Raw genomic sequence first — 13293 nt, 5'->3', positions numbered from 1 at the left:
CGTCAAAGTGAATAGTCCAGTATGTGTTATCCGGCTTGCCCTCAGGGGCTTGCAATTCTGTCCAGTCATTGATGAAGTCCACCAAGGCATGAGACTTAATAGTCATCCGGGGCATGTATTTCAAGCCATGAGGCCCAAGCTCAATAGCCCACTTGGTGACTCGTCCTGTGGCCTCCCTGTTCTGAATAATGTCTCCCAAAGGGGCAGAACTTACCACAGTTATAGGATGGCTTTGAAAATACTGCTTCAACTTCCGGTTTGCCATGAACACCCCATAAACAAGCTTTTGCCAGTGTGGGTACCTTTGCTTGGATTCAATGAGCACCTCACTGATGTAGTAAACCGGCCGTTGAACCGGATGCTCCTTGCCGGCTTCCTTACGCTCCACCACGACGGCAACGCTGACGGCTCGCGAATTGGCAGCCACATACAACAGCAAAGGCTCCTTGTCAATTGGAGCCGCAAGAAGCGGCGGCTCAGACAGTTGTCTCTTTAAGTCCTCAAAAGCAGCATCAGCGGCCTCACTCCAAACAAAAGTGTCAGTTTTCTTCATCATCTGATACAATGGGAGGGCTTTCTCACCAAGCCGACTTATGAACCGACTTAAGGCGGTGACGCGGCCCGCCTGTCGCTGAACATCATTGATGCATGCCGGTTTAGCCAGAGAGGTAATCGCCTTGATCTTCTCCGGGTTAGCTTCGATGCCTCTGTTGGACACCAGAAAGCCCAAAAGCTTGCCTGCAGGGACAACAAACACGCATTTTGCCGGGCTAAGCATCATCTTGTAAACCCGGAGATTATCAAAGGTCTCCTTTAAGTCGGATATCAAGGTCTCCTTTTCTCTGGACTTCACCACAATGTCATCCACATAGGCATGGACATTACGCCCAATTTGGTCGTGCAAACAATTCTGCACACAGCGCTGGTAAGTCGCCTGGGCACTCTTGAGCCCAAATGGCATAGATACATAGCAGAAGGCTCCAAACGGAGTGATGAAAGCCGTCTTCTCCTGGTCCTTAACTGCCATTTTAATCTGATGATAACCGGAGTAAGCATCCAAAAAGCTCAAACACTCACAACCCACCGTAGCATCAATGACAATATGGGGAAGAGCAAAAGGGTCAGCTGGACAAGCCTTGTTTAAGTCCGTGTAATCCACGCACATTCGCCAGGTGCCATTCTTCTTGAGGACGAGCACCGGGTTAGCCAACCACTCCGGGTGAAAAACTTCAATGATAAACCCGGCCGCTAAGAGACGGGCGACTTCTTCTCCAATAGCTTTCTGCCTTTCTTCATTAAATCGGCGAAGAAACTGCCTGACCGGCTTAAACTTTGGATCAATATTGAGAGTGTGCTCAGCGAGTTCCCTCGGTACACCCGGCATGTCAGAAGGTTTCCATGCAAATATGTCCCGGTTCTCACGGATGAACTCGATGAGCACGCTTCCCTATTTGGGATCCAAGTTGCTGCTGATGCTGAACTATTTAGAAGGATCACCCGGGGTAAAGTCAACAAGCTTTGTCTCAGCTGCCGACTTAAACTTCAACGCCGGGTCATGCTCTGTAGTTGGCTTCTTCAGGGATGTCTTATCTGCCGGGTCAACATTATCTTAATAAAATTTGAGCTCCTCTGTTGCACAGGCCGACTCAGCATAAGCCGCGTCACCTTCTTCAACTCCAATGCCACCTTACGGCTTCCATGTATAGTGATGGTGCCCTTGTAACCCGACATCTTGAGCTGTAAATAAACGTAACATGGCCGGGCCATAAACTTAGCATAAGCCGGCCGTACAAACAGAGCGTGGTATGGGCTCCTGATCTTGACCACTTCAAACATCAACTTCTCAGCTCGGGAGTCATGCTCGTCTCCAAAAGCCACCTCCAGTTCAATCCTGCCAACTGGGTAAGCCGATTTGCCAAGGACCACTCCATGGAAAACAGTGTTGGATGTTCTCAGAAGTTTATCAGTCAATCCCATGCGCTGAAAGGTCTCGTAGTAAAGGATGTTAATGCTACTACCCCCATCCATGAGCACCTTTGTGAACTTATACCCAGCAACCTGAGGCGCCACTACCAAAGCCAACTGACCCGGGTTATCGAGCCGCGGAGGATGATCCTCCCTGCTCCATATGATGGGCTGCTCTGACCACCTTAAATAACGAGGGATTGTTGGCTCAACAGAATTCACAGCCCTCTTATGAACCTTCTAGTCACGTTTACACAAGCTAGTGGTAAACACATGATACTGTCCACCAGTCAACTGCTTCGGATGGCTTTGATAACCCGACTGCTGATGCTGCTGTCCGCCTTGACCAGAATGCTGCTGACTGTTGCCACCCGGATTCCCCTGAAACCCGGAATTTGAACCGCCGCTCGGGCCATGAAAGCCACCGGCCCCTGAGCCGCCACCAGATCCTTGACTGCCATGGAAGGTGTTGGAGTTTTTAAACGCCTTCATGATCGCACAATCTTTCCATAGATGTGTGGCCGGCCGCTCCCGGGTACCGTGTTTTGGGTAGGGCTCATTGAGTAACTGCTCAAGAGACGGGCCTGACCCGCTAGACCGAGGCGGCTTACCCTTATATCTCTTATTGTTACCCCGTGCGTTGGCATTGGCCACAAACTCCGGGTTACCGTCCGCCTTACGCTTATTGCCGCCTTGATTCCCCGGGTTATGCTGCTGACCCTTTCCATTGCCGTTCCTTTTTCCCTTCCCTGTCTTCTCATCGTCAGACGCGGGATCCTTGGTACTATCAGAATCGGCATATTTGACTAAAGCTGCCATCAGCGTACCCATATCTGTGAGGTCACGCTTAAGGCGCCCCAGTTTCATCCTCAGCGGCTCAAAACGGCAATTTTTCTCCAGCATAAGAACTGCAGAGCCGGTATCCATCTTATCAGAGGAATGAATTATCTCTTTGACCTGGCGTACCCAATGGGTGGTGGATTCTCCTTCCTCCTGCTTGCCTCCGTCAAGTCCACAATCGAAATAGATTGTTTACAGGTGTCCTTGAAGTTCTGAATGAACCGGGCCTTTAACTCGCCCCATGAACCAATGGAATTGGGTGGTAAGCCCTTTAGCCAAGACCGGGCAGTTCCATCCAACATCATGGTGAAATACTTAGCCATTGTTGCATCAATGACTTCCAGCAACTCCATGGCCATCTCATAACTCTCGATCCACGCCGCGGGCTGTAAATCGGCCGTGTAATTTGGTACCTTTCGAGGTCCCTTGAAGTCCTTGGGCAGACGTACATCACGCAAAGCCGGCACCAAGCACGGGACACCACCGGTTCTAGTGGCTACTCCCTCCTCAACCGATGTCATTGGATATTCTGGGTGATCATTCTCCTGACGTACTTGGTCCTGCGCCGGGTTATAGCCCCCGGGTTGGTTGCGCCGTTGAGCATTGCTTGACAAAGCTTCCGACTCCATGCGTCTGCTGTAACTCAGGCTCCGGTTCTGGCGAGGCGGTGCTACCCAAGGCGGGGAAGTCGAATGAATCCTGTCCCGGCTGTACGAATAGTTCTCCTGCTGAGCCAGGGCTATCTGGAGGAGCTCCCTGACCCTCCGGGTCTCTACCGCCGTCGGGTCATCTCCTTCCATAGGAAGGGCCGCTAAACGCACTGAGGCTGCGATCAAGTTCTCCATGGGGTTGGAAAAGTGACCCGGTGGAATCGGCACATAACGCGGTGGTGGCATGCTCACGTGAGGCGGCACCATATCCCTAGGCTGAGCCAGTCCTCCTGTTCCGGCTGTCATAAGCCGATCGGCCTCTGGCGGGTTACTAGGGCCGGCTCCGGGTGTAGCAAAGAGAACCCGGGGATCGTAATTCGGAGGTAGACGGGACTGTGTCTTCTGATGTCTCCTCCTCATTACCTCGTTGGATGTGTTTAAGCTCATCGTGAGCTGGTAGGCTTCTGACTGCAAGCGTTGTGCCCAGGCGTCGAGAGCCGCCCGTTCTGCAGCTAGCCTAGTATCCTCAGCTGCCAAGGCCTCCTTGGCCTGAGCTATCTCCTCACGCACCTGAGCTACTACTGCGTCGTGCTCATCCTTGTCGGCAGGAATAACTGTAGCGGTTAACAGGGCCATAAGCTTGTCCATGAGATCCATCAACACTTGAGCCGGTGGGCGCACGGGGCCGCCTGCCCCGGCTGCTCCTGACCCGGACGTGATTGTTGTGGCTGCCGTAGAGTTTGAACCGGGCTGAGTCCCAGCCATGAAGATTCCGGCCCATCATGGCGGCTCGTCGGGGTCCGGAATGCTGATGCCATCGGAACAGCCCCCGAGCGCGCCGTCTTGTACCTGATACAACGAATCTTTTGAGCCGGCGGATGAGTCACCGTCTGAAGGGACGGCCGTCTCACCCCCATCTTCAGATCCAGAAAGTTCCTCTCTGTGGATGCAGCCCACGAAAGCACACCTCATGACCGGCTGAGTCCGGGTCTTCCTCTCATGCTGAGCCATCTCGACGAGGTCGGTGCAGTTGTCCGGCTCAGGACCCGGCTCACCGATCCGGCCGATGAAGACGTGGATTCCGCCGAAGGGGACCCGGTACCCGTACTCAATTGAGCCGGCGTCGGGGCCCCAGCCTTCGTCGTCGATGTAGATCTTGCCGCGACGACTCTTGGTCATCCGGCCCACTACGTACCCCTTGAGCCCTTCGAAGTTGCCCTTTAAGAACTCAAATCCACCGTGCGCTGGCCCCACGGTGGGCGCCAACTGTCGTGGAATAGTCACGTCAGATGTCCTCGTGAAAGGACTTAGTTGTGGAGCCATCGCAACTAGGAATCTTGAAGGGGTTAAATCGGGACAAGGGACACGAGAGAGTTTATACTAGTTCGGCCCCTTACGGTGAAGGTAAGGCCTACGTCTAGTTGGGTTGGTATTGATGTTTCGATAACCAGGGAGCGAGACATGCTATGCCCGGTTCTCGATGAGTTGTTTCTTGCCCTAAGTCGCCCGCAGGTCGTCCCCTTATATACACGGGTTGACACCTGCGGCTTACAGAGTCCCGGCCGGCTTATTAACAGAGTCCGGCTCGGTGACCAGTTAAATCTACCTTACATTACAAGTCATGCCATCATGGCGGTTTACTACAATGGGCTTAAGCCGCCCGTGGGCCTTAAGCTCTTTATTGAACCGCCATCTTCATACTTGGTCTTTGGGCTTCCTCTGATGAGTACTCTTTGCGTAACCCGGCCCCTCATGGCGGCTTACAAATAGTCATATCCCCAACACAGGGGTACCTCGTGAGGTGCTCGTGATGCAAGCCGTGACGTTCGAGACCAGGCGGGCGCCAGGTAGGCACCGGCCCGCGCAGTGTCCTTGTTTCCTCTTTGGTGCAAAGGGGGCAAGCACAGGCGTGGAGTACCGAGGCATCAGGCAAAGGTTCCCATTTCAGTGCAACGAGACCAAGACCAGCAGAGCGACAGGATGGAGGTCACCATGGAGCCTAAGACGGCGTCATCGCTAGTGCCTTTGGCAGCCGTAGACCAACTTTAGTCAGGATAACTTGTACTAGATGTTCTGATCAGATAGCCAACTTTCGGGAAGAGGACCAGGGCCTCTCTAAATAGGGATAGCCACCACTTTAGATAGGGAGAGATCTGATCAGATCCTTCAACAAGTAGAACACCACATCAGCTCAAGAACACCTCTCGCGAGGTAGTTCTTCCATGTATTGTTCATCATCTGCCCCTGAGGCAATCCACCACACCACACACTGGAGTAGAGTATTACACCACAACGGTGACCTGAACCAGTATAAATATTGTGTCGCTCGTGTTGTTCATCATCTAGCTTAGATTCTCACGAGGCGATCAGACGCGGATAGGTAGGGGGAAGATCTCCGCATGCACCCCAGAGTTCGAACCTTAAGGGTCTGCCGGAACCCAACATCCGACACAGGTGAAGTCGAAGATTGCTCCATGATGGACAGGATTATGTTGGGATATCACAATATCTCTTATTTAATTAATGCATCTATATACTTGCTAAAGGGTGGAAGGCTCGGCCTTATGCCTGGTGTTTTGTTCCACTCTCGCCGCCCTAGTTTCCGTCATACCGGTGTTATGTTCCTTGATTTTGCGTTCCTTACGCAGTTGGGTGATTTATGGGACCACCTTGATAGTTCGCTTTGAATAAAACTCCTCCAGCAAGGCCCAACCTTGGTTTTACCATTTGCCTACCAAAGCCTTTTTCCCTTGGGTTTCCGGAGCCCGAGGGTCATCTTTATTTACCCCCCCCCCCCCCCCCCGGGCCAGTGCTCCTCTGAGTGTTGGTCCAAACTAGAGCCCTTTGCAGCGCCCCCTCAGGGAAACTTGAGGTCTGGTTTTAGTTGTACGGATTGCTCTTCCGTTGTGCCATGAGAACGAGATATGTGCAGCTCCTATCAGGATTTGTCGGCATAGTCGGGTGGTCTTGCTGGTCTTGTTTTACCATTGTCGAAATGTCTTGTAACCGGGATTCCGAGACTGATTGGGTCTTCCTGGGAGAAGGAATATCCTTCGTTGACCGTGACAGCTTGTGATGGGCTAAGTTGGGACACCCCTGCAAGGTATAAACTTTCGAGAGTCGTGACCGCGGTTATGTGGCGGATGGGAATTTGTTAATATCCGGTTGTAGAGAACTTGACACTTGACTTAATTAAAACGCATCTACCGCGTGTTTAGCCGTGATGGTCTCTTTTCAGTGGAGTCTGGGAAGTGAACACGGTTTGGGTTATGTTTGAACGTAAGTGGTTTCATGATCACTTCTTGATCATTACTAGCTTCACGACCGTTCCGTTGCTTCTCTTCTCGCTCTCATTTGCGTATGTTAGCCACCATATATGCTTAGACGCTGCTGCAACCTCACCACTTATCCATTCCTTTACCCATTAAGCTTTGCTAGTCTTGATACCCATGGTTATGGGATTGCTGAGTCCTCGTGGCTCACAGATTACTACAACAACATTTGCAGGTGCGGGTTATGCGATGATCATGATGCGAGAGTGATGCTTGATTGTTTTGGAGTTCTTCTTCTGCTTCTTCTTCGATCAGGGGATAGGTTCCAGGTCGGCAGCCTGGGCTAGCAGGGTGGATGTCGTTTGAGTTTTTGTTTGTGTGTCGGATGGTGCTCTTGTGTATGATGTTGTTGTATTCGTGTGGATTCCTCTTGTATGTATCCCCAACTATTATGTAATGGTACGATGTAATGATATCCACCTTGCAAAAGCGTCTCCAATATGCGCTTCTATCCTTAGTGGTACCTTCAAGTTCCTTTAGGATAGGGTCGCATATTGGGCGTGACAAGTTGGTATCAGAGCCTCGACCGACCATTGGAGCCCCCTTGATTGATCGTGTAGTTCGGCCGATGTTGAGTCTAGAAGAAAACTATTTCTGAGTCTAGTTATATCGGAGAGTAGGAATTCTTTTTACTCCTCAGCCCCTTCGTCGCTCTTGTGAGGAATCTTGACGTAGGTGTTTTGAATTACTTCTCTTCCCCTTCAAATTTTTCTTTAGGTTCACGAGGTTAGTTTTTCGTTCGTTGGTTCTCAGCTCTTTTTATCTGGTGCATTTCTCATCAATTTGACTCGAGCCTCTTCATCCTTGCCAAGTTCAATCCTTAGTTCTTTCTGAGCGACGAAGTTTTCCCCATACTCAGTTGTTTTCTTTTCCCACCCGCCCACCCCTTTTCTTCTTGGAGCCGGATCCCGTAATCGAGTATCCATCCTACTCATGCGAAGCCTTTGCATTCTCTCCTCAATTATTTCAACCGGCGTTTTCTCTTCAAGTTATTCATCAATTTCTCGTTCTATGTTGCCTTTGTTTTCCCGCCCTCCCACCCACTTCTTCCCGGAGCCTGAGTCTGTTTCGAGCATCAATTTCATTCGTTTGGAGCCTCTTCAGTCTTTCATCAATTGTTTCAACCATTGAATTCTCGTTTTGTTTGACATTTTTCATCTCTTTTCCGATGGACTCAATTCAAGTTTTTCGGGTTGATCACATTCTTTTCCTTGGATCAAGTGTTCTCCTTGCTTGTTTGCCTCTCGCCATTCAATCATTCCGGAGTTCGGAAGACATCTCAGGAGATTCGTATGTGTTCCAATTAATTCGAGGTTGTCACCTCATTCAAATATTTCAATTGTTTCGGTGCATCATCTATCTGTTCAACATCCCTTTCCAACGGTGTTTTTTCTCTCCAGTGGGCCCTAATCCATAGGTCTTTTCCCAGGATCTTACCTGACTCTTCTAATTCTCTCGGAGTTATTCCCAAATTCTTTTCAAGTGTGACGTAAGAATGGATCCCATCAGTCACATGCCTTCTCCAAGATCTCTTTCAAATTCTTTTCATTGTTGGCTCAACCTCTTTGCTTTTCATTCTACCGGAGTATCTCAGTAATTTTGGTAGTGTTTCCCGTCATTTGAAGATCGAAGAAGAGTTCCTCTTAAATCTTGTCTGTTCTCCCGAAGATTCATGTCGCTAGCTTGATGCTATCCGCTCAAATTGTTTCCAGTCGTGCAATTCTTTTTCATCCATCCGGAGTATTTTAGGAGTTGCTTTCCCTCTCGATCATCCGGAGGTCATCTTTTCGGAATATTTCTTCGTTCTAAGTTTTCAGCTTCCTTCTCTCAATTATTCTATATCTGTGCCCCTTCAGTCATCTCAATATTCTTCTGGTGCTTCGTTCAAGTATTCTTCAATCAGTTCACGATCTCTTCATTCTCTTGTCTCTAAATTCCCTCACGTATCTTCGTGCTTGCTCTAATTCTTCCCGGTGATGCATTCTCTTTCATCAGTCATTTTCTAATTCTTACGGTGGTTCCTTCAGATTCTTTTCCTTTGTTATCATATCAATTCATTCGTTCTTTCCAATCCTACCGGTGGTTCATGAAGACTTTCTCAAGTTTTGTGCCATATTCCCCTTAATCCTTTTGAACAAGAATAAGTTGCATGCCAAATCCGCTTGTCATCAATTAAATTGGATGAGGATAAGTATAACGTAATTCTTATTCTTACTTCATCGTCGTCAAGTAATCCCTTCCTTCGGAGTTTGTTCTTGATGAATAAATTCTAGTTCCAAGTGTTTTCATCTTTTCTTATCCGGAGTTCAAATTTCTTCGGCCATTTCGTCGGAACCTCCATCTAAATCACTGCAAGCTTTAACCTTATTATTTCATCCTTCATTCTATCTCGTCATCCTTCTGTCACCGGAGTCCTTCATGGTGGTTCTTCATGATTTAATCCATTGTTCAAGAGTTCATCAAGATTTTGTTGGTGGAGTTCAAGTATCTTTTCTTCTCACATCTCTAAGTGCAATTAAATTCTCCGTATTCTTGTGAAGTGGAGTTTTGCATTTCTTCATTCTTCTCAGCTATTCAATCTTTTCCGTTTGTGGCCGGTTGTCACCTCAAAATTTTGAGATGTTTTCCTTAAGTCCACAACAAGCTTATTCTTTCGTTGTTGATTTTCTCAACAACTCCGTCCAATCCTTACTTATAAGTTCTTGTCATTCCATTCTTTCAATTCTTCCGGAGGCATTGCATGTTCATATCGTCAAGTGTCATCCCATCTTGTGTAGTTCATGTTCTATTCCTTACATTTTACAGCCGGAGTGCTGCCAGAATTCTTTTTTTCTTATTCCTTTCCTATCTTATTCTAATCGGAGTGGTTTCAGAGTCTATCTAATTCCCTGAGCTTTTGATTCTCATCATATTCATCATTCCTCTTTTCTACCGAGTGCTCTCGTCCTTGTTCATCTTCTCTCTTGAGCACTTGCTTCACCTCATCCTCTTTTTCCTCCGTCTCGTTCCTAAGATCTCGGGATGAGATCTCTTGTTTGTGGAGGAGAGTTGTAGCGCCCCGGATCCGATGCGCCAGGTGTCTCCAGTTATTCGCTGTTGTTGCCATGTCATGTGCTTGCGTGTTGCATTTTGCCATGTCATCATTTGCATTTCATCTGCATGTTTTTCAAAACTTGCATCCGTTCGGGTTCCGCCAGTTCTCTCCGTTGTCCGTTCTGAGCACAGACACACTCGCACGCGCCCGTCGCACCTCTCAGACCTTGTTTCATGAGCGGGAGAAAAACGTTCTCGGAACGGGTCGGTATTTGCCAAGTGGCCTTGGTATATCACCGGTAGACCGCCCATCAAATTTCATTCCATTTGGAGGTCGTTTGATGCCCCAACGGTTAACCGCGTAGCCCGTAACCCCTCTCTCTTTGCAGCCCAGCCCCTCTTCACCACAGCCCATGAGCCCATCCAACCTCCTACACGCTCTCGGTCGTTGGATCGCGATCGTGTGAGCGAAAACCGCTCCACATTTGGACTCTCCTAGCTCCCTCTAGCTATAAATAGGTCCTCCCCCTCCATTTTTCGCGGATGAACCCTAGCATCCTCTACCTCCGCCCCGCCGGACACGTCCACCCCGCCGCCGGACATGTCTGCCGCCAGTCGCCCCCGCATCCAACACGCGTCTGACGTGTGGCCCGGCCACCTCACCCGCGCCCCCCGCTCCGCGCGCCTGCCTCCGCAGCCCTGCGGGCCCGAGGCCGGCCCGCCCAGGCCCGATCTGGGCCGAGCCTGCCTCGCCGCCGCCTCGCGCTCCGAGCCACCCGGGACACAGCCGCCGCGCCGCTCCCGCGCCTCCACCGGCCGCCCACCGCCGGGTCCCGTCCCCGCCTCCGGCGCGCCTCGCCGCCGGCGCCCTCCACCGTGCCGCCCCGCAGCTCCCCGCCGACCTTGCCTCTGCCGCCGCCCCTGTCCGCTAGCACGGCCCGTGCTGCCTCCGACCTTGCCGGCCCCGGATCCGGCGACCCCGCCCTCGTCGGCGACCTCTCCCCCAACTCCGGAGAGCCGCCGACTGCCTCGAAGTCCGTGGTGGGTCAAACCCTAGATCTGTTTTCGGAGGGTAATTTTCGCTAAGTCCCCGGATCAGCAACTTTATCATGCCATGTTCATTGCATCATATCTCCATGACTGTGCTTCCGATTTGTGCGTGCAATATATAAAAATGTTCACTGGGAGATGCTCTTCATTTCATTACATTGTGCCATGCTTGGTTGAGTTCATTTTGATGCTATAATTATCGTTGCAAGAGTGCTATGTGATGTTAACTGCTGTCTGTTAACAGAACTTGCTGTTTTGTCTTTTTTATTGCGTTTTGTGTGTGCATCCTATGAGCCTGATGTCTACATGCGTTTTGAGCTACATCATGCCATATTTACAGTGGTGCAATCCATGTATTTTTGTGTGCCCCGTGGTGAGTGCATCAAGCTCGTGTATTAGGGTACTTGTTGTTACTGTTTTGCTAGCCTGAATCTATTATATCATGATGCTAGGTAAACCTGTTACTACAAGTCATTATATGCATAATCTGGAGATGTTAACTAAGGATGTTTTGTTACACATGTTGTGATCTATCCATCCGTGCCCTTCATTGCAATTATGGCCTGCTGTAGCTTGTTGTTATCATGCTCCAAACTTGCTAAATAATGTTGTTGTCAGCCTGTTCACATTAAGTTCAGTATTGCCATGAGTTTTGCTAGTGATCCGTGCACCATATGAACATGCTCTTGCCATGTATAGATTCATAATTATGTCAACTTACCATTGGTTGACTTCACATGGCATGTATTTTTCTGTGAAGAGTGGTACAAGCTAACCAACATGCCTACTTATCGTTGGTCCTGCCATGTACTATTATTCTGAATCTGTCATATCATTTGCCATGTTTGCATGGATCCTACCATTTTTTCTGTTGATCTTTTGAATTAGATCAGTAAGGGACTTATGTTATTTGTCTTTAGTATTAGCATTCTGTTCTCTAATTTGCCATGATAGCTTGCTGTAACATGTTGTTTGATAGCTCTCAACATTGCAACCTGATGTTATTTCTGTCATGTCCAGTGATTTCTGCCAAGTCTGTGAACGGTTATTATTTGCAATCTTGCCATGTCATTTTGACCATGTTCTAGTAATTTCTGGAGATAGCTCATTGTTCATGCTTTGTCATGCTTCATCTGTACATCATGTCCATGTCTTTTGTTTTCATGGTGAGGTGATGTAGTATATTGTTTTGAAGCTTGCTAGATGCCTAGTTGCTGTTTTGGACAGCTTGTCCTTTAAACTTGTTTCATTTGTATGTGTTGAACCGTTGCTCCGTTTGGAGTGTGCTCTATATGAAACTTGCTTAGATTTGCATGTAGTTTCATCTTGTCATGTTGAATCCTTGTTTTGAGAGTGTTTGCTTGATGTTTGAATGCATTTTGCATCAATGCCTTGTTTAACTTGTTTTGCTCATATCTTCTAGGCCGTAGCTCCGAACTAAATGAACTTTATAGGTAACTTGAGTAGAATTTCGTGTAGATCATCTTGGTGCATCTTAACTTGCTGTTTAACAACTTGAACATAAGGTTTATTCAGATCTGGACCAATTTCGAAATTTGCATATGAGGACTTACCGGATTTGTTATATGTTGTTTCCGGCCTCATTTAAACTTGCTTTGATGTGTTGCTCTTGCATGCATCATCTCTTGCCATGAGTAGCTTCATGTAGCCTTTGTCATACATCATGATTGGTTGTGTATCATGTCATGTTTACGTGTTGTGTGTTTACCTTGTTGTTTGCTTCTTTCCGGTTGTGCTCCTTCTCGTTAGTTCCTGTTTCGTTGCGATCGTGACGATTCGTTCGTCTATGCTTGGTTCGTCTTCGTGGCTTCATCTTCTTCATGGACTCTTCTTATTCCTAGCGGGATTTCAAGCAAGATGACCGTTACCCTGGATCTCACTACTATCATTGCTATGCTAGTTGCTACATTCTATCACTATGCTGCGCTACCTATCACTTGTTCTTCAAGCCTCCCAATTTGCCATGTCAGCCTCTAAGTTTTTCACCCTTCCTAGCAAACTGTTGCTTGGCTATCTTACCGCTTTGCTCAGCCCCTCTTATAGAGTTGTTAGTTGTAGGTGAAGTCGAAGATTGCTCCATGATGGACAGGATTATGTTGGGATATCACAATATCTCTTATTTAATTAATGCATCTATATACTTGGTAAAGGGTGGAAGGCTCGGCCTTATGCCTGGTGTTTTGTTCCACTCTTGCCGCCCTAGTTTCCGTCATACAGGTGTTATGTTCCTTGATTTTGCGTTCCTTACGCGGTTGGGTGATTTATGGGACCCCCTTGACAGTTCGCTTTGAGTAAAACTCCTCCAGCAAGGCCCAACCTTGGTTTTACCATTTGCCTACCTAAGCCTTTTTCCCTAGGGTTTCTGAAGCCCGAGGGTCATCTTTATTTACCCCCCCCCCCCC

Source organism: Triticum aestivum, chromosome 1B (assembly GCF_018294505.1).
Source record: "Triticum aestivum cultivar Chinese Spring chromosome 1B, IWGSC CS RefSeq v2.1, whole genome shotgun sequence".
In the NCBI taxonomy this organism is placed as follows: domain Eukaryota; kingdom Viridiplantae; phylum Streptophyta; class Magnoliopsida; order Poales; family Poaceae; genus Triticum; species Triticum aestivum.
The sequence above is the reverse complement of the archived record's forward strand: the minus strand, read 5'-3'. Positions refer to the sequence as shown.